This window comes from Arvicanthis niloticus, chromosome 18 (assembly GCF_011762505.2).
Source record: "Arvicanthis niloticus isolate mArvNil1 chromosome 18, mArvNil1.pat.X, whole genome shotgun sequence".
In the NCBI taxonomy this organism is placed as follows: Eukaryota; Metazoa; Chordata; class Mammalia; order Rodentia; family Muridae; genus Arvicanthis; species Arvicanthis niloticus.
In genome coordinates this window covers 27,552,849-27,575,260 of record NC_047675.1, presented here as the reverse complement: position 1 = coordinate 27,575,260, position 22,412 = coordinate 27,552,849, and the positions used below count along the sequence as shown (strand labels likewise).

The 22,412-nt window shown below is 35.4% G+C and overlaps 1 pseudogene; it reads right to left on the bottom strand.

The window, feature by feature from the left end:
• The window catches only part of LOC117723489 (E3 ubiquitin-protein ligase RNF4-like), a 52,651-nt pseudogene extending 40,119 nt beyond the window's left edge, over nt 1-12,532 (bottom strand).
• Between the last annotated feature and the right edge of the window lie 9,880 nt (nt 12,533-22,412).

Genomic DNA, 22,412 nt, shown 5'->3' with positions numbered 1-22,412 from the left:
TGCTCCCAGGCCCTGGTTCTCTTCATTTAGCTTCAGTCCACCAACAACCACTCCCACAGAGAGGTCTATGGCTAGCAGTCATGAGGAACAGGCCTCAGACCCTAGAGAAATTTACATACTAATGAGGTACCTGAAGGCCAGAGGGTGGAGCCAATTAAACATTCTTCCCCAGCCCTTCCCCCTCTCTCCCTCCCTATTTAATTCAGGTCTGCCCTGGGTTTTGGGGGGTGGGGGGTGCATCCAGATCCATCCACCATCTGCCATGACATTAAAGTCTGTAAAAACCCATGGATGTTCTCATGTCATTGGGACCGCACAGTGAGGAACTATGGAGAGGCCTTTAGTGAGCCACAGCAGCCATGCCTAACTTCACCCTGGAGGAACCCAGAGCATTCCCAGCCAACTACCCACAGCCTGGCATGAGGAACCCTGTGTTCTCCACCAGCGAACTACCTACACTTACACATCTCATTTTTATATAAATGCTCTCATAGAAAATTTTATGATCTATGTTTACATATAACAACAACACTTATATTGTTTTCTTAATTTGCATGTGTGCACATGCTCGGGAACACAAACATGTATTATTTTATTTCACATACATATACCCTTTCCTTTTGTCAAAATACAGGTGTTTTAAACATATCCTCCTCATTGTTGACCAAAATTTGAATATCTGTCTTTACTTTGCATCCTTTTCCAAATACTGGCTACATATATCAGGTTTACACTGATTATATTTTCAATCTATTATTATGCAAAATGAACCCCATCATATTTACTTTATTCTATCTTAAGTTCATTTCCTGAGTTCTATTCACATGGAACTTTCTAAACCATGTGTTGCTCATCCTCTGGGTTTGACCTCAGATTTTCTGTTTTGTTTTTGTTTTTATGTTTGATGTTTTTGCTTTTGTCAGTTTAAATTTAATGCTGTACTCTGTTTGACAATGATATAAAACTTTATTAATATTTTGAAAATTATTTGAGTGGGTGTTAGAAGGTGATTTAGCACTTAAAGCTCTGACTATACAAACCTAAGGTTAGATTTCCAGCTGAAATGGTAAAGGCAGACTCAGGGCCAAACAACTTTACATCTTAAGGCAGAAAATTAGAGATAAAAAGAACACAGGCTTATTTGGAGTTCTCCAGTTTTATTGAGAAATTCTGTCTCAAATAATGTGGTAGAGAGTGATGAAGTAAAACACTCTCTTGACCATTGTCTTCAACAAGCACTATGCATATGCACATAGACACAAATGTGCACATGTAGCATAAGTATTTGAAATGATGTCTCTTTTGTTAACTCTCCTGTAATAACTATCACATTAAAAATAATTTTTTCACATTCCAAATATTTAAATTTATTTACAATTTTGGCTATGAATTTGTGATCATGAATTTTCTGACAATCTTCATTATTAGCTCATATAATTTAAAGATTACATTCTATTGTATTAATTTTTTTCATTTGTTGTCTGAAATTTATGTGCATAAAAATTTGAACTTGATTACTTGTACAAATGTAGGCCAATAAACTATGTATAACTTTATTGTTTCTGTGGAATTTATCCAAACAATTAAATGGTTTAACATATATTTTCTTACTATATATTCACAATTGCAATACAAATTGACCATATGCTTTGCTTTACAAATTTGCAAAGAATTCTGTTGTTTATATTATACTACAAGGAAAAGAGATGTAAACTCAGGTGATTCTGAATAAAGTGAGACTTATAGATACTATATATTTAATTACATGGCAAATTAGTCTTCTAGATAAATGTTTATAAAGTCTTTTTTAAGGTATGTACTGTAATAACTCAAGAGAGCTTCAATCTAAATCTTAATTTTTGGTTTTTGTTTCACTCCAATAAATATTAAGAGAATCGCTTTCTACTTAAAAATCTCTTATTCACCATTTTGGGGTAGGACTCATTTTCACATTTCTAAAGACTTAGTTGGGATATGCCGTTTATCAAGATATACAAACATTGGCATAGCTACTATCATGCAGGTGTTAAGAATGATGAATGTTTAAGCTTTTGGAGCCAACAGAAATGTGAATTAGCCTTGGAAGACCTGTGACAAAACTATGAAAAAATTAATCAAAGTAAAAGAGACTACCACTTAGGAGTTGAGGATGGTTTTGAGGGAGAGTATGTGGAGGGTGTCTGGAGAGAAGTCTCTCTCTTTCTCTCTCTCTCTCTCTCTCTCTCTCTCTCTCTCTCTCTCTCTCTCTCTCTCTGTGTGTGTGTGTTTGTAGTCTTAAAAACAGAGATTTTTGTATGGTAAGCATCTCAATAAAATGGAGACCTCATGGTATTAAGATTAAAATTCTCTAAGTCACCTGAATGAGCTCAGAGGAAGCTGATGACATGGATGAATCATGGTTTGTGTGACACTCTGACGGAAAACATGTCTATGCCATACTTGCACTGATAAATCACATTGATTATGACTCCATAAACTATAGTATTTTCAGCTTTTCTTCCTTGTTTATTCTTATTTGTTTAAAACAACAGTAAACAAATACAATTTTAAAAATAATTATAAGTGAACAATTAAATGATTTTGTGTGTAGTTTTCAAAAAATGGTTTTTTTGAGAATTTCATATTTGCATTTGATCATGTTTACTCTACCCTAATTCTTCCCAAATCCACCTCCACATCCTCCCCATCCAATTTCATGTTGTCAGTCTTCTTCCTTTAATACATGGGTAAAAGCAATTGGAATGTAAGATAAATATTTGAAAATAGGCACACTGTGACTTAGTTAAACTAACTGGAGGTTTTTTTTCAATGTAGAGTTTTCCATTCCCAACATGTAATGTAAGCCCTTCCTCCAAAATCACATATTCTAGGAGAGAACTGTTTATTCTGGTTGAGGTACAAAGCAATGCAATATATATATCAGTGATAGAGCTTAAATATAATTATTTTGAGTATCAGGTCAAATGTCATAAACAATGAGACAGAAAGCTTCTGTGACAACCCCGATTCTCACAACCATTTCATAAAAGAAACAGCATGGACAGAAAAGTGTTCAAGAGAACTCTTAACATTTGTAATAAGGATGCTGAAGCTCTCCACAATTGGTAGTTTTTGGCAGAGTTGTGGGTTGGAAGGTCCCAGTTATCTTTATGAGGCTGGCCACTGTAAGACTGACCATGCGTCAGTGAGTATATGAATTAAAAAAATGCACATCTTTCTCTTTTTCTCCTCCTTCTCTCTCTCCTTTTCTTCCTTCTCTTCCTCTTCTTCCTCCTCCTCCTTTCTCTTTTCTCTCTTTCTCCTTCTCCTTACTCTTCCTTTTCCTCTCCTCTTCCTCCTCCATTTTATTCTGTTCTTTTTTTAATGGGTAATAACAATGGTAGGGGGTCACACATAGGAGGACTTGGAAGTGTGTGCCTGTTTTTTGTATGTAATAAGCAAATCAAAATAATCAATAAAGCTATCATGTTAGAAAATAGTTGGCTTTATATGTATTTGTGTTGGAATTTTGTAAGCTGCAGTATTAAAAACAAATCTAGTGGAACATTTGTGTCTTAAACTTTCTTGTCTTCAATAGTTTAAAACATGCTTCAACTGGCTTCTTCCTTAGCATGTTCTAAAGAAACAAAACTAATATTGTAATTATACTCTCAGTCTACATAAATTTAATAAGTCATTTTAATATACATAAATATTCTATTTCAAAATTAATTTGATCTAAATGTTTGGCAACTATTCTGTTCTTTCCTATTCTAGTCTATTTACACTCATGTTAACTCTGAGGCATTTTATTATTATTTTAATTTTCAACTTCTATTGCAACTTTTATTTTAATAAGCCCTATTAGAGGCAGAAAATGTCAAAAATGAATTTGAATCAATGATTAATTCAAGGAAAGCAGCTGTTTGTTTTGTTTAAAAATCACCCAAAGCAAGAGCAATATGACCTCTTATAAATGGGCATTCTATCCCCTTCTAGATGTAGATCTCAAGTCTTTTGAAACATTAGTCTGAATAATAGGTGGAAAACACAGAGTCAAGCAGAGGCTATATGTGTTTGCATCAGAAAGATATGCCCTGTTTCATTCATGTGACAGTCTATTTCAGACCCATCATCCAAAACAAAAAAAATATTCTAACCCATGAGCATAACTAATATTTTAAGTAACACATTCTGTTTGAAATGCATATGCTGTACATAAAGAAGAAACACTTAAATCGCTGTAGCAGATGCTTGTTTGTAAGTATTTAGTACTATTATAAAAAGGAGCCTGAGGAGTAGACAACTGAAGGCTCTCAAATCTATACCCAGTACTGAGGGAGATGGATTTGATTTCTAGTAATTTAAGGCAACTAATCACTATCATTAAACAAATAAGGATTCATTATGTGAAGAAGATGGAAATGCTATGAACACAGCAACACTTGGAAACAAATGTGACCTAGAACTTTAATTTCTGTGCACATCTTATTTGAGCACCATTTATCTTGGGGGAGTTTATGACCTGTGACTATTTCTGAATTTAATACAACTAACAACTCCACTGCTATGTCTCAGCTTCTTGTATAATTGGAATGGAGAGGAAGTTTGTTGCAGAGGGACAAGCCTCTGCATATTAATATTATACAGAGACATGCTTAAGCTGGGAGGGACAACTATGCTTTAATAGAGGAGAAGATTATTCACAGACATAATGGCAAAGTGTATTGAAAGGCCTGAGACCAAATAAATGCAATAAAAGTCAAGCATGGCACAGGAAAACTGGCTCAGAGCACCAATCTCTGGGCAATACCCTGTGGTTTCAACAGCTGTGAAAGCCTTCAGATGCTCTAGCCTGGAAACCCAGAAAAGATTTTGAATTCAGACAAGTCTGTGGTAAATCTCAGCTTCACTCTGAATAGAATTCTTACAATGTGATCAGATGAACTCTTAAAACCTGCCATTTCTCTCTAGTAAAAGAAGATTTATGATTCTATCTGAAGTATAGAATGAGAAATAGTGTTAATAATTAATAATGAATATCCTACCCTTAAAAAATTTACAGGAATACAAATATGATTTTTGACTCAAGACAAATACAAGAATACTCAAAAGGAGGAATTAGTTTTGAAACTGCCATGGATGGATACTTCTAAAGCTTTAACTATTACAAAAAAAAAAAATGTTCAAAGAAAACATCAATGGACCCACAGTCAAAAACTCTGACACAAAATTGTTCCTGTCTAAAAGAAGTTCATGGACAAAAATGAAGAGACTGAGGGAAAGGAGGGCCAGTGACCAGACCAAATTGGGATCCAGCTCAAGAGGAGGCTCCAAAGCCTCACACTATTACTGAAGCTATGGTGGGCTTACAGACAAGAGTCTAGCATGGCTGCCCTCTGAGAGGCCCAACAAGCAGCTGAATAAGTAAGATGCAGATATTTACAACCAACCAATGAACAGAAGTCAGAGACACCTGTGGTTGGTTGAATTAGGAAATGCTGGAAGAAGCTGAGGAGGTGGCTGGCCCCATAAGAAGAAGAGCAGTGTCAGCTAACCTGGATCCCTGAGAACTTGCAAACACTGAGTCATCAACCAGACAACATAGACTAGCTGATATGTGACCCACCAGACACATATACAACAGAGGACTGCCTGGTCTGGCCTCAGTGAGAGAAGATGGACCTAACTCTCAAGAGACTTGAGGCCCCAAGGAGTGGGGAGGCCTGGTTGGGGTGGGGATCATGGGTACATCCTCTTGTAGACAGGGCACGGGGGTGGAGGGGAGGGGGTTGGGAGGTGTGAGAAGGAATGGGATGAGGAACTATTGGAATGCAGACTGGGATGGGCATAATGACTGGACTGACTGTGAAAAATAGATTAAAGATAATTGAAAAGTAAAACAAAATAATCAAACACACAACAAAAACAACATCAATTTAAAAATATAAAAATCAACATTAAAAACAGCATGCCCAAAACAATGTGGAAAACATTTTTGAGCATATTTGGCATCAAGCTCACCCGTAATCACAAGATTGAGTAATATATTCTGGAGATTAAGTCTACATGTAAAAAACCAGGTAAGAGTAGCATAGCCATCTCTTCAAAGGCAGAATCTATTGAGTATTAACAAAAAATAAACACCTGAGAGAGTGTGCAGAGAGACAGAAAAGCTTATGAATGGATAGTGGAAATTTGATCTCACATCAGAGTTTTAGAATTTTATTCTAAAAAGCCAGGTTCAGAACTAAGAGTTTTAGTTAGGGGAGATGACAGAGGTTCTGGTTAGTCAACAAAATGATGGACTGGGTATTAGGACTATCTTGTACCTCACTGGTACAAATTGGCATAATTATGCTGTAATTGTATTTTGAGAGAAAAGTTTTATTTTAACAGGAAGGGTGATATGTAGGAGGAGCTAAGGTGAGAGAAAGAGAAGGAGTAAGGAGAGAAGGAGAAAAAGGAGAGGAGAAGCTAGGTGATGAGAGAAAGAAAGAGAGAGAAGGGGGGGGGCATGGAGGCACATGTTCACATGTCTCCACCAGTCAAAGATAGTTGATATATCTAGGTTGGGTATTGGGTTACACTTCTGACTGAGCATTACCAAACTTATAAAGCCTTTGATTAACATTTTTAAAAAGTATATAAAAGCAAAAAGGAAAAGGGGGCATGGGATAGGGGTTTTCTAGGGAGGGGAATGTGGGAAAGGGGATGGCATCTGAAATGTAAATGAAATATCCAATAAAAAAGAATTTTATTCTATTAAAATCATAGTGAGTTGTAAATAGATTTAATTTTTTCACACTATTTTTGGCTATATCACTGCCCAAGCCAGAGAAGATCTTCAGGGTGATTTTTACTTATATCACAAAGGCACATGCTTGCATACTAGATTGTTCTATCTGCCTGTGATTTTATAGACATTTTCTTTAGTTGTAACATCTACACAGTATATATTATATATATACAATATGCATCTGCTTATATGCCCAGTAAAACACTATTGTAGCTTTTGAAAATTTTCATTATAGCAAATATGTAGATGTGTTGTCTTAACAGTTATTCCCAAATAACTGAAGTCTATAAACAAACACCATGTGGAGTCATTTTAAAACCATCCTTAAACCATTTCACCTTTTCATACCTACTGTATCAAGAATGTCCTTGTGGAACCCAGAAAACTCTTGAGCACACTGAAGTTTGATTTTGATGCACTAGCACACACATGAATCCAGTTTCAGTTTACTGACCAAGTTTCATTCAGAATCAAAAGCAGAGTGAACATTGTAAGACATGTCACAACAAAATGAGCTAATTGGGAGAAGGTAAAGACTAGTTAGAAAACAAAGCAGATATAAATTTCATTCTACATAGAAAAGCTGATCCAAATATTTGATGACATAATAGCCTTAAAATCAAACGTTGTCTTCTTGAGTAGGTGGGTGCCTGTCATTATCTAAATTTCACTGTCCACATTTATCAAATAAAAACAAATCAGTCAATCAATGCAATTTTAATATTATGGTATCTATGGAGAACAATTTGCAGATATGTACAGTCTAATTCTTTGAGCATAAAGATAAATGCTCTTAACTTTTCATCTGTCTTTCTTCCAAAATCTATGTTCTCTTTTTCTCATTATGATAAGTCCAACCTTGATTGCAAAAGCTTATTTTTAAAGGCCACACATGTTTGCAAGGCTGTTTGTGTCTGTGATTCAGCATCCACCTTGTGCTTTTTGTCACAGAACATACAGACACTGAGGTTTTCTGCTTTCCTCAAACAGAACAGCCTAGCTCTCTCCAGCTGATCTCTTGTGCTGCATAGCACAGTAAAAATCGCCTTAAAAAGCTAGATGTATGTGGAACTGTGTACATAACATGCAATTCTGAAGGCTGACAATATAAATAAAAACTACACTATTGGAAATGTTTGGAGGCAAATAGGTTTATGCTAAGTGAAACCTTGTATTTTGTTATATATAGTAGAGTTTTTGGTCAAATGTATGTTGGGGAAACCCCTGAACAAGCTAGAATGTTGCCAAGTCTATAGGTTGCTCTCCAAAAACTGATAGCAAGGCCCAGTTGCTGAAGATAACACCCACACAACTCATTAAATATGAAGAATTGTCTAAATGACTTCTAAACCATTGCACTTGACCTTAGTTTTCCCCAAGACACTAAGGGTAAGCCCCCAGTGTTAAAAACACCTAGCATTTCAGACATAGCAGCCAGAGGCCCATGAGCTAAATTTGATATGAATGACTATTCCCTGAGGATTAGTCATTTATGGTAATTTCATGGTAATTTACGGTGTTCATAAAAGCAACCAGAACAGGGACATAACAAAAGTCCTATCAAGGTATGAATCATAATAATGACCAACATAACTAATTGAGAAAATGCCTTGCAGCTGGATCTCATGGAGGCATTTCTTCAAGAGAAGCTCCTTTCTCTGTGATAACTCCAGTTTGTGTCAAGTTGACACACAAAACCAGTCTATATAGAGTGGAATGACTATAAAGACTGAAGATGAATTTGGTTGTGAGACTCTTTTCTAGTAACACCATTAGCTGCATCCATAAAGTCTCATGTGATTGTGTAAGGGTGAGATGTACATGGATAAGCCTCAAACCAAAAAGAACTATATGAATCTAAGGAATTATCAAAGGGAAAGAAACAATTTTTCATGTGGAAGAGAACACCATTTGGTTATCCAGTGCTCTGGAAAAAAATAAATGTGTGCCTGTATGTGTTTGTGTGTGTGAGTATACATGTCATATATATGAAAACACTCATATAAACTATGTATATGTATGCGTTTTATATATATATAAATATATCATATATATGAATAAATAGATGAATATATCATATATAAACTAATATATGAATAGACAATATAAATAAATATATGAATATATATATATATATATATATATATATAGAGAGAGAGAGAGAGAGAGGATATAAATTTGAAGAAGAATTACAGGGCATATATATAGTGCGGATTGGAGAAAAAAAGAACATGAATAAGTGATGTAATCACAATATCAAAAGAGAAAGGAAAAGAGAAGATATGCCCATTGGTAAAATAGTGGAAGGAATTTTATGAGAGCGACCACTTTCATTAGATTTAAGGTTGTTTCATAAGTCAGAACTTACTACAGGTATAGTTACTGGAGTCAAGAACTGGTGGCAAGAGCTCACAGAGCTTATGGGAAAGCCTATTTCTGCTATTCAGATAAGTAGATATAGAATTAAACCGACCAATAATGACATATTGTTATCCACATACATTCATACATTACTGCATGTCTCAACTCTCATCAGATATGCTTTCTTTACAGTCGATGATGATTGAAGAGAATAATTGATGTGGCATATGCTGCTCTAAGTGGGACATTAATATCATACTCCATTATCCCAAGAGTCAAAATCATGGCAAAGGGTGGGAAGAAAAATGATTAAAAGTTAAGGATTTTTTTGTTGTTGGTGGTGACTACAGTACAACAGTGTATTCTGGACACCACAGAAGTTAAACCATGAATTTTCTACATGCACAAGTCAAACATAATGCATGAAAAGTAGAATCTGTCACAAAATTTTACCCCTAGTTGAGGAGCTACTGGCAGGTATACCTCCTGGGAGAGGAAAATACAGTATTCTCTAAGGATATGAAATATGATGGAGTATTCACACCACAGCAGATTCTGTAAACACACCTGGCTATCTACTGTTAAAATGTGCTGTATTTCATAGAGCTACATACAGTAGACACTACTTTTTAATAATGTTTATAGGGACTAATAAAATTACCCAGCAAATAAGAGAACATGCTGGTCTTGCAATGGATCTGAGCTTTAGTTGTGACACTTGAATTGTAGCTCACGTCCATCCCTAACTCCAGTTCCACAGGATCTGACAACCTTTTCTATCCTTTTGGGCACAAGACAAGCAAATGGTACACACATACACATGCAGAAAAAGTCTCACCGATGTAATATAAAAATAAATAGAGTTTTAAACTATATGTGCAGAACTAATGAATATATCTAATCATGTGTCAAATTAGGCTATATAATATTCCTAAAGTACATCTTTTATTTTCAAATAAATGTCTATAGTATAAATATGTATTTATATTTTTCTATCAAAATATTCATAAGGAATTAATAAAACAGATGATTTTTAAGTGAAAAAATGAGCTTGAATATCATTTAGAAATAGTAATTTAATGGGTCATTATTTAATAATGCTATGCCAATATTACCTACCTGGAAAATATTTCTAAAATTTAAATAAAAGGTAAGTACTTTCTAATACTCTGATTTCAGCTTGAACCAAGTAAATTTTGATAATATGGTTGTTAAATTAGTTTTCATCGATAATATGAATAAAATGGATGAAAACTTGATTCACAAATGTATAAATCTTGGAGTATTAAGAGAAGCTTGGGTGATACGTAGAAATTTCATACACAGTACTTTCTCTCTTTGAGTAGCATTTTGCAAGACCATGATCCTCTATAAATGTGACAATAATGCTGTCTCTCACAACCAAACACACTAGTTATTAAACCACTATGTTAGGAATATGAACTAACATGTATTTTATTAGGAATGTATCTCAAATCATCAAATTAAGGAGGCACATGCCTCAGAATGCAGGATGGGAAATAAGATTTAGTATTGTAGTTTTGACTATGAAAAAAAAAAACTTTTCAAAGTTAAACAGAAACTGCCTCCAGTTGAGAAATGATTTCTCATCAGGTAAAATTAGAGTTTTGTGATAAAAATAAATCTGATTTTAGTGATCAAATTATAATCTCTTGTGTATCACAGGAGAAAGTGATAAAAATAGCTACTATAATAAGAGAGGGTTTTTTCAAATAAAATATATATAAATAGCCTTTAGGTATATTAGTAATAAAGTGTATAAAGACAATGTTTGCCATTAAAAATAATTAAAAGTGTATATTTACATTCTAAGTTCCATGCCTGATAATTTTGAATATTTTGTTTTTATTTATTTATTTATTTATTTATTTATTTATTTATTTTATATTTTATTTACATTTCAGATGCCATCCCTTTTCCCCATTTCATTTACATTTCACATGCCATCCCCTTTTCCCCATTCCCCTCCCTAGAAAACTCCTATCCCATGCCCCCTTTTCCTTTTTGCTTTTATACATTTTTTTAAAATGTTAATCAAAGGCTTTATAACTTTGGTAATGCTCAATCAGAAGTGTAACCCAATTCCCAACCTAGATATATAAACTATGTTTGACTGGTGGAGACACATGAACATCTGCCTCCATGTCCCCCCTCTCTTTCTCTCTTTCTCTCTCTCATGACCTAGCTTCACCCTTCCTGTTAAAATAAAACTTTTCTCTCAAAATGCAATTAGAGCATAATTATTCCTAATTGTACCAGTGAGGTACAAGATAGTCCTAATACCCACCATCATTTTGTTGACTAACCAGAACCTCTGTCATCTCTCCTAACTAAAACACTTAGTTTTGAACCTGGCTTTTTTTCTTGGCTTTAGAATGAATGTCAACTGAAAACCGTCCACTCAGATCTGTTCTCTAAAAGTAAATAGCCAGGATTGGCTATGAGACTATAGGTCTTCACCACGTCAGAAATCCAGAATGGCTGAGTGAACTAAAATTATGGGAAGCACTAAGCATAGCTTCTAAAACTTAGCCAATTTATAGAGACCGCTGAACATCTGGGAAGTCCCTATACTCCTGAACGTTGGACCATCAAATCTTCAGCCTTCTGGCCCAGAATCATCTGACAGGCCTTAGTGATGCAGAATTATTAAGGGCTGATTACTCTGTCTAGGCAAATATAGTCAGTCGACTATTCTGCAAGTGTGTCCTTTTCTGGACAGTAATTTGTCTGTAGATGGAAAGAGGCAATTCTTGCCTAGTGGCTGAATTGCCACTAGTCTGCCTTTCCAGTTATCTTGGTTGTGTCAGAACTCCTCAGGGTCCGGATGACTCTATGATCCTGAGCTCCAGCTGCTCTGGGTACAGTGGCTCCTCTAGGATATTTCAGGATATGGTGTCCCCTGCTCTACAGCTCTGTGGGCCATGTCCTCTCTAGGATGCCTGCAGCTCTGTGGTCCTTGACCTCTCTTGGGTATCTCTGTAGCTCTGTGGTCCATTACCTGTGACCTCCCTAGGGTGCCTCCGGACTCAGTTTCCAGAGGGGAGTAGATAGGCTGGGAGACTGCTCCAGCCACCAGTATCCTGGCCAGAGGTAGAAGGGAAGTGGCTCTCCGCAGGGGCAGGGTCTGGATGCCAGGTGCGCCCTGGGGTCTCCCTACTGCCAGTTGTGCTTCTAAGGCCTAAGGCGGTGTGCAGGTTCTCCTACTTGCTGCTCTGCTGTCCGTGCCTTCTCTAGGGTGCCTCCAGACTCAGTTCCCAGAGGGGAGTAGATCGGCTGGGAGACTGCTCCAGCCACCAGTATCCGGGCCAGGGTGAATATTTTGTTTCTTAAGATCTCCTTCAAGCCTGGAATTTGGACCATCATGCTCATGGTGAGGGTGGAAGTTTAGGAGTACACATGAGGCAAGAAATGCATCAGAATTCAACACCAAGGGGTCATCCACGTTTTCTACTTCTATTCCCAATATAATCAGTATTTTCTCTTCTGATCCTGTTTAGCTAAAAAATATCACTTAGAAGAAACAAAAACAAGAGTCTGATGCACAATGCACAACATAAAAATCCAACTAATTTCTCTATTATTTCTACTTGTAAGAAATTTCATAGGGTTTCTAAGATTAATATAAAATGTATCACTTTTCATCTAAAATTAAAGTATATATTAAAATTTTAAACACAAGTTGAATAAAGGCCTGTAATCTCAGAAGTTAGGAGACTGATACAGCAGCATTACAGTTCAATTCCAGGATGGTTTACTTAAAAAAAAATATATATATATATATATCATGTATCTATATCTATATACATATATATATGTATATATAGTGTGTATATATACATATATATTGATTGTGTACATATACATATGTGTATATAGTGTATATATATACATATATATAATGTGTATCATTGTGTTGAATATATGAATATTTTATGTGCATAAATATATAAATAATGTTTATATATATACAAATATTATATATGTGTGTATGTTTGTTCAAATTTTCTGACAGTATTATATTCAAATGCACCTATCATAAATTGAAAATATTGTATGATACTTATTATTCTTTCTTTACTAAATAGTAATGTACAGTCCACCTTAAAGGATCTCAGTGTTTTACTTAACTTGCATAATCTAATCCTAAGATTATCTCATAATAGTGTATTGAATATCTCATATCTCAAGTATTCATATACATGAGCGTTTGTATGCATGACATGAAGGATAAGCATAAAATATCCAAAGCTTGCTGGCAACTGGATAGAGTGTACACCATCATTTCTTTCCTCCCACAGCCTCATTGCTATCAGATTTAAAGTTCACCTCAACTTTCAAGAAGTGCCATAGAATGTAGTGTCATGTACCTCTTGTCCAAGGAAAATTTCAAAAGCCAGAGGACAAAAGCCAAATCTTGCATCATGACTTCTAATAAATGTATTGTTTAATGACTTCATGAATTGAAACAACAAACCTACATGAAGCCAGGTAAGGATGGCACTGTATAAGTCTGTTTAAGCAAATCTGCTGCTGGATTTATATAAATACACACTTAGGTGAGTAAATATGTGTGTGTGCATGTGTGTGTGTGTGCACGTGAGTGTGTGTGTGTGTGTGTGCACACGAGTGTGTGTGTATGTGTGTGTGTGTATGTTTGAAACCATCATAAGTGATAACAGGCACTGTGTAGAGCTGAGAATTTGTATTCCCAGTATCATTTCATGCACAGATTTCAACATCAACACCTCTTTCCCAGTAATCACATTTTTTTCTGTGATTTACATTGTTTATTTGTTTTATGTCTGATTAATAATTTATGGAATTATAAGCCTGAAATCAGAGACACCATATGCTGTAATATGTACGTTCTATACAATATTATAAAAATTCACATTTAATAATGGATACGAACATAGTTTTCACATGTGTAACTGCAATGGGATATTTGTTGTTGTTGTTTGTTAAATGAAACACTGTTTTCTTTTACTCATTCACTACTTCTGACTCTTAAAATCATTTCACCTTCTTCCTCAAAGATACGTCAGTGTGTGTGGTAGGAGGGATAGTAGAGATGTCACGTATAGAAATGTATAATCTGAAGTCTTGTTCTCTGTACCTTGACCTATTGTGGGTCTCTGTGCTAGTTTCTACCTTCTACAAAATGCAGCTTTTAAATCTAGAATTTGACTATAAGTCTCTGTTGCCAAAGAGAACACACACTTGAGTCATACAGCATAGCAAAACCAATTCTGATCAATACTGGATACTGACTTAGAAGCTTTTTCCCTCCTGGTAAGCTTTTATAGTGTCAGAATGTGTTGATGCACATTACCAGAAGACAAAAGTCATCACCAATCTTATTCACCAAGGAACTCTATGATTTAGAATGACAACTATCAGGCTAGATATGACCACTAATGCAAGAGTGCATGATGGCCACTACAGTGATTAACTGCTTTCTGATTGGAATTAAAGCTTACTCCAGAAGACAGAATTCATAATTGTCATCCAAATTATCTGGGTCAACAGTCTATGGCTAGACAGATGATAGACTGTATCTATCTCACACCAAATGAGAATCCACTACCCATACTCTGATAAAGTGATTTAGAATTTAACCAACCTCTACGTTCTTATCTTTATATTTGTAGATTAGTGAACCTCTCAGATAACCACTCTTTTAAAAAGCATTAAAATATAAGGAACAATAAATGCGTACATATAACTAAAATGAACTTACTTTTATGTTAGGAGTAAATCCCCTTAGCGCACTGGGTTTTACTATGTTCTGTTTTGTTTTTCATGTTGGAGGAGAGAACTTTAAAAATAAAAGGAGTTGTAAATTATATTTTATTCAATTTTATTACTGTTCGTTTGGTGTTCCTTGGTACTTACTTTTATTTTTTAATTCCTTAGAGATAGAGTCTCATGTAGACCAGACTACTTTGGAACTCACAGTATAGCAGAGTATGACTTTGAACTACTACTTCTACTTCATCCTGTTGACTGATAATCTTGGAGGTGTAAATGACAATGCCTATGCCAATGCTATCTTCAGTTTTGGGGCTTGAACCCTGAATTTTGAATACTAAGTAAGAACTCTCCAACTGAGCTATATCCCACACCAAGTATTATTTTTGGTCAAAATCTTCCAATACAACCACTTATTTTATTTAAAAGATGAAAGTTAGCTTCTAAATATTTTGTTTCTTATTGTCTGAAGACAAAAACTTTAGTGCTATCAACACTTTGCGAGTCATATTCCACACTTTATCATATTTTCTAAAAATCAAGTCACTTTCTAAAAACAGCTTAAAGTTAATAGCGAAAATATAAAATTGCACTTTATTGTGCACCTGAATTCTTCAGATCTTAAAGAACTCATTTTTCTTGTACCAGTGCTAGAAATTTTGGTATCATTATAAAGCTAACTGTATAAATGAAGTTCTTTTAATGTATCATGGGTGTTGTATTGATGAGCCATGTTTGTTTGTACTGGGATTCACCATGGGACTATGACCTGAATGCCATAAGGGTGTGGGGGGTGGGGTGAGGAGGAGACACTTGGTTTGAAGAATAGAATTATTGCAATGGTTTATGTAGGTAAAAGGCACCCAGTTTGCCACAGCCATCCACCAGCCCTCTAATCACAGGCTCCTCCATGTAAACTTTCTATAGTTAAGGAATGCTAAGTTTGGGCTTAAAATATTTATTCATTGTTATTTTATGTTTTTGTAGTGTGTGTGTGTGTGTGTGTGTGTGTGTGTGTGTGTGTGTGTGTGTGTGCACTTTTTGTGCCTGGTGACTGAGAGATCAGACTTCTGATCCAGCTTCTCTGAAACTTCATCAAATAAGGTTGTGAGCTGCCATGTGAGTACTGGGTACCAAACTTATATCCTGTGTAAACATTACTGCTTTTCACCCCGGGGATAAGTTATGCTCTGCAATAAAACTAATAATATGAAAAGAATTTTCAAGCAACAAAATTGTGTGGTGATTGTTGTTATCAATGCAAGTTATGCCCTTTAAGTTGTGCGCTTCGAAGTCTCCATGTCTAACAGTGACCAAAAGAATCCCACTATCTGCCTTAGGAATCTGGTCTTTAAAGTACTTTTGTAGATATTTCTTTTTATCCTATTGTATTCTCTCTTAGTATCTTATCACTTCTGATTTACTGAACAAACTGAACACTCTGCTGTTTTATTTAAGTGGTTAATGGTTTAGGAATTGCTCCACAGTTTGAAATTATGGTTAAGAAATTATAGCTTTTAAATTCACATTAAAACATATTTAAATATGACAATGGGGATCAGAAGTTGTCATGTAGTGTGAAGAAATTTCTACTTTTGGCATCTTATAGAGCTGCAAGTAAATATCATACATAAATAAAGAAAACACATATTTAAAAATTTAAATGTATTTTAGATTAAAATCTCAATATTACAATAAAAGCATTAAAATAACTACTGTATCAACATGTTCATGGATAACAGCTTTGTTCAAACCCAAGGCCAGGGTAAGAACATAGCAACACTTCCTCATGTCATCTAACACACAGAAGTCAATCCAGACCTCAGTAAGAGGCTTCACTTCTATGACCTAGCATTCATAGGAATAGAAAGTGCTTTACACAATACTCGAGGAAAGAAGTAATCATTCATCTCACCCATCTACAAATCCTGCAACCCATAATTGCTGCTTTCTTGCAAGATATACTGGTGCAATATTGCATCAAATGATTTTCCAGCAAACAAGTCACTTTTAATTGAATTTCTGGCACACTATGTAAATTCAAAGTCACACTTAACACTGTGGGTAAGGCCAGGACCCTGAGGCTAGATAGGTCATGGGTGGGCCATAGGGGAACTTACAGTTCTACTACATGAACATAACAGAAAATGACTTCTCATGAAGTGTTGCTATAACCATACATCATTGCAGTGTTCAACTTTTATCAGAAAAGCTTCTTGCAATAGATACAATTAACACAGACACATAATGAGATGGTATGCAGAGAATTAGAGACTGTGGAGAACTCAGCCCTAATTAGAATGACTTTATCAAACCCCTCCCATCAAAGTTCAGGGATCTATGTGGAAGAGTAGGTAGACAGATTGGAAGAGCTAGAGGTGGTGGACAACTCCAAGGTAACAGCATCTCCTAGACACAACAGGGCTGGTGCATCTGTGACCTCACACAGACTGTGACAGCTTGTACAAATCCTGCACAAAGTCAAGCCAGACAAAAATCCCTTCTCAGAGAAGGGGAGATTCCAAGCTCACACCCCTAACCAAAGTAATATTTGTAATTTATACTTGCTGGGAGATGAAAATTGCTTTTTAAAAATTATGGAGTATGACTGAGTATATCAACCACACTTCAAGGAAAGCCTCATGCCCTGGAATAGGAACCAACATGAAACCATGAAACAGACTCTCTCTGTCTCTCTGTCTGTATCTCTCTGTCTGTATCTCTCTGTCTCTCTGTCTCTCTGTCTCTCTGTCTCTCTCTCTCTCTGTGTGTGTGTGTGTGTGTGTGTGTGTGTGTGTGTGTGTGTGTCTGTGTCTGTGTCTGTGTGTATGGTGTAGTTGTTATGATTTTGTTTTTAATTTTGTTTTGGGACCTTGGCTTTGTTTTATTAGAGTTTTTTTCAGACACAGAGAGAGAGACAGAGACAGAAACAGAGAGACAGACACACAGAGGTAGAGAGACAAAAAAGAAAGAAGAAATGATATGAACTTTAGTAGGGAGGAACATGAGAATGATCTGGGAATAACTGAGGAAGAAAAAAGAAAATGATTCAAATACATTATATGACAAATTAAATCGTTTAATAAAAATGAATTCTAAGACAGCTATTGAATTCCATTGAATGTACCTACCACTTTAAAGTTACTGTACTTGTATTTTAAGATTACTAAAATAAAAAAAAAAATGTTATCACTCAAAGAAGGCTTATTAACAACATAAACTACTTTCTTATAGTAACAATTAAGATTAACAGACACATAGCAGCTCCCAGAGACTAATCCACCAGCCAAAGAGCATACATGGACTGGTTTGTAATCCCAGCACATAAGTAGCAGAGGATTGACTTGTCTGGCCTCAGTGGGAGAGGATGCTCGTAATGCTATAGAGACCTGATGCCCGGGAAAGGGGTAATACTGGGATAGAGTGAGGTGGGGGTTGTTGGGTGGATGAGGGGTGTGTGTAAGGGTGGGGAGTAGGGTGGAGTGCAAGAGTACACACTCAGAAGCAAAGGTGAGCGGCGTGGGGTAAAGAAATCTAGCAGGGGGGACCAGGAAATGGACAGCATTTGGAATGTAAATAAATAATACAATTAAAATATGTATTAACAGAAACAACCTTCCTGATAAGTGGGCTGACACAAAGTATCATAACGTTTCAGCTCAGACCTTTTTGCATAGTATCTATTCAGCTCTTGTTGTTGGGTCCTAACATCAGTTGTACTAGTAGGAGCATTTGCTGTACCAATTCTATCAGTGGAAGTTATTTCACAACTCTAATAACTAGTAGGAACATCTGCTGTACCACCATTACTATGGAGTACTCCATAGCTGCAGTACCACAATACTACTAATAAAACTTGCTGACTTGTAGTACTATTTATGTCACAAATACTGGAAATAGCAAAAGAAAAATATGTGAATTGTTAGGATATTTATTTATTTATTTATTTATTTATTTATTTATTTTACACTCCAGATTTTATTTCCCTCCTGGTCTTACTCTCCAGCTGTTCCACATTTCATACCTCCTACCCGCCCTTCAGTCTCCACGAGGAAGTCCCCACCCTTCAACCCCAAGCCCAACCCAACCAGACCTCTAAACTCCTTGGTGTCTCCAGTCTCCTGAGGGTTAGGTGCACCTTCTCTGACTGAATACAGACCCAGTAGTCAGTCCTCTGCTGTATATGTTTTAGGGGCCCCGTATCAGCTGGTATATGCTGCCTGGTTCGTAGTCCAGTGTTTGGGAGATCTGGGGGGCGGGGGGGGGGGTGTCCAGGTTAATTGAGACTGCTGGGCCTCCTACAGGGTCCTTCTCTTCCTCAGCTTCTTTCACATTTTCCTAATTCAACGACATGGTCAGCAGCTTCTGTCCATTGGTTGGATGCGAATATCTGCATCTGACTCAGCTGCTATTGGGTCTTTCGGAGGGCAGTCATGACAGGTCACATTTTGTGAGCGCTCCATAGCCCCAGTAATAATGTCAGGTCTTGGTGCCTCCCATTGATCTGGATTTCACTTTAGGCCTGTTGCTGGACCTTCTTTTCCTCAGGCTCCTCTTCATTTCCATCGCTGCAGTTCTTTCAGAAAGGCACAATTATGGGTCACAGTTTTCACTGCGGGATGGCAACCCCATCTGTCACTTGATGCCCTGTCTTTCTGCTGGAGGTGGATTCTACAAATTCCCTCTCCTCACTGTAGGGCATTTCATCTAAGGTCCCTTCCCTTTGAGTCCTGAGAGTCTCTTATATCCCAGGTCTCTGACATTCTCGAGGGTCCTCCCCAATCCTTTAACTCCCCTTCCCGTTCCCCTAATAAACTGTATTCTATACTAAAAGAAAAAAAATATTTCAAATTTATATTTAAAGCAATTTCGAGTAACACGTGGTTCAAGTCTCATTCATGAAGAAAAATCATCAGAATGCAGGAGCCACATGCCGTCTATCAGAACTCAGACTGCTGCATCATTGGATTGAGTTACATGCCATTCTGAAGATCCATATGCATCCATGATTATGGCAGAACTCTCATAAATTCTGGAACTATGTCAAAGCAGACATAGTCACACTTACTTTGAAATTCTGATTGAATTGTCACAGAGTATTAGTCGTGGAAAAACTGGAATATATACTTGAGATTATACTATACTCTAAACTAGTAAAGCTTTTTATTAAAATAGCAATAATATTTATGAAACTTCAAAAGAGTTGAGAGAATATACACAATTATAGAAAGATTTAGTTTCATCTTTATGCATGCAATATAACCAGTATATTCTTGTTTACTTTGTTGAGTTCATAGATATCTTTTAATATTTATCATAGGAATACTGCAATATATACTGTTATTGGATTATAATAATCCCTTGGTCATTGGTAAATTTTAATAAAATCCAAAGCTGATTAATAGAATTTCGTTGAGAGTTGTGTTCATACTTTTAGGAGTGAAAATTTGGTTAAAGCAATGGTTTTCTAAACCATTTGGAAAAGAAACCCTGTTATTTTTCCTCTTTACATCTAACCTGCAATTCCTAAAAGATGCCTTATCCTCAATCTTAACTTCCCAGATTCCTTGATTCATGAAGTCTTCCATGTTTTTATTAACTAAATTTTGATACAATACTTTTCTTTGATTAATGTACCTGAGATGCAACAGTTGTTAAAATAGGTTCATGATAGTTCTCATGACATTTCTGCCATCAATGGACACATAGGGCAATATCTAGTTATTCATGACTAATGAATGTTATCCCAGTGACGTTTTCTTAAGCAATGAACACCCTCCTAAAAGGAGTACATTTGGAGCTGGCATTTGCAATAAGAATAAGTTCAGTAAAAACTACCTTAGGAAGAGTGATCAATATAAAATGTATTCTAGAAGAAGAAAGTATTTTTGAGTTTCAGAGAGCTAACAGTAAAATGAGACAGAGGAGACTATTAATATAGTTGTGCTGGAGCCATTTAAAGAAATTTAATAAAACTATTGTAAGTCAAGATAAGGTATCAGTTTGATTCTGAAGATAAAGAGAAGCTTTAAAAAGAAGCCAAAGGTAGGAATTGCGTGATATTAATATTTTCTTGAAAACCACCCTTACCAGTTATTCATAGAAGGAGAAACTGTATGACTTGTGTCAACTCCAGCCATGCGTTGTACCTTCTTCTTCAGTTGGTATAGGAGTGGTTGTTGGAAATGTAGGTGAATTCCAATTTTTGTAAGATTGGACAACTCTATTAAGTATAGAGAACATAACAATGGTTCATAAAGGAAACTCAAGCTAAACTCTTTCTTTTCCTAGTGCTTCCATTTTTGTATTTTAGATACTAGGTTCATTCTTATATTTGGAGCATAATACTATTTTAAATGAAATCGCTGTATAGAACACAGGTTACAATCCAACTAAGAGTTCTCTTATCTTAGTGTCCCCTTGTGAGAATTAATGAAGCTCAACAATATGTATTACATGTACACTTTAAAACGCCTTCCAAAGTTCATGTAATGTCTTTTAGCATATGAACAGGCTTCTCTGGGGTTTAGCTAGTTGGAATTTAGCAATTTAGCATTTAGAAATGTTTCCTAGATTTAGGAACAGGAAATTTCATCTGTTTGACTAACTGAATTTAATCAATCTTTAAAAACAATATAGTAGTTTTACATATCATATTCATATAGTATAATAAATGAGTTAATAAATAAGTAAATTAATCAACAAAATTAATCATAAACAGAGAAATGACCACAGGATCCCAGAAACTTGAAATGTTAGTCTTTGGTCCCTTTTTATCTGAGTATTGTTTTCTGTATCCACAATAATGTAAAGTTCACTTTATATTCTTTCTTAAAGAAGTGTTTCTATATTAATTCATTTTGCTTTAAACTACTCCATAAGAAGTCTCCAAACTTAATAGTAGATTAGAATACTTTAGAATGAAGTTTTGTATTACATCTCACAGCTAACCACTTAAAAGTTCATGAATATGAAAATCATCAAACATTATATGTGTTTGTGCACATATGTCTATATAGTCCATTATTTTAGGAATCTAGTTAGATTTTAGAAATATATTCACTATATTATAATTTAGAATTACTATAAAATAAAGAGGTTATTTATAAAATGCTTCACAATTTAAACAATCATTATTGTAATAATTTTTCCATGTTTATCTACCATTAAAATGAATTTGTAGCACTTCCCATAAAAATCAGTAAATGCATGGTTAAGGTAAGAATAAAAATTTAAGGTAAGCTCAACATGAAGATTATATATTTGCAGATGACTATTGTTATCTTTAAAAATTGAGTTTGACACCAAAGTTATATTTATTTTTAACTTGAGGAAGTTCATGTATATAAAACCCAATGAGTGTAAATTATGGAAGAAATGTCATCATAAAAAATTATCAAAGCAAAGCAATGCCCAAAGCAAGCTAATACTTGAAAGTTTATTAAAAGATCAATATTTGTGTGATATAATGTATGTATCTTTATAAATGCACATGGAG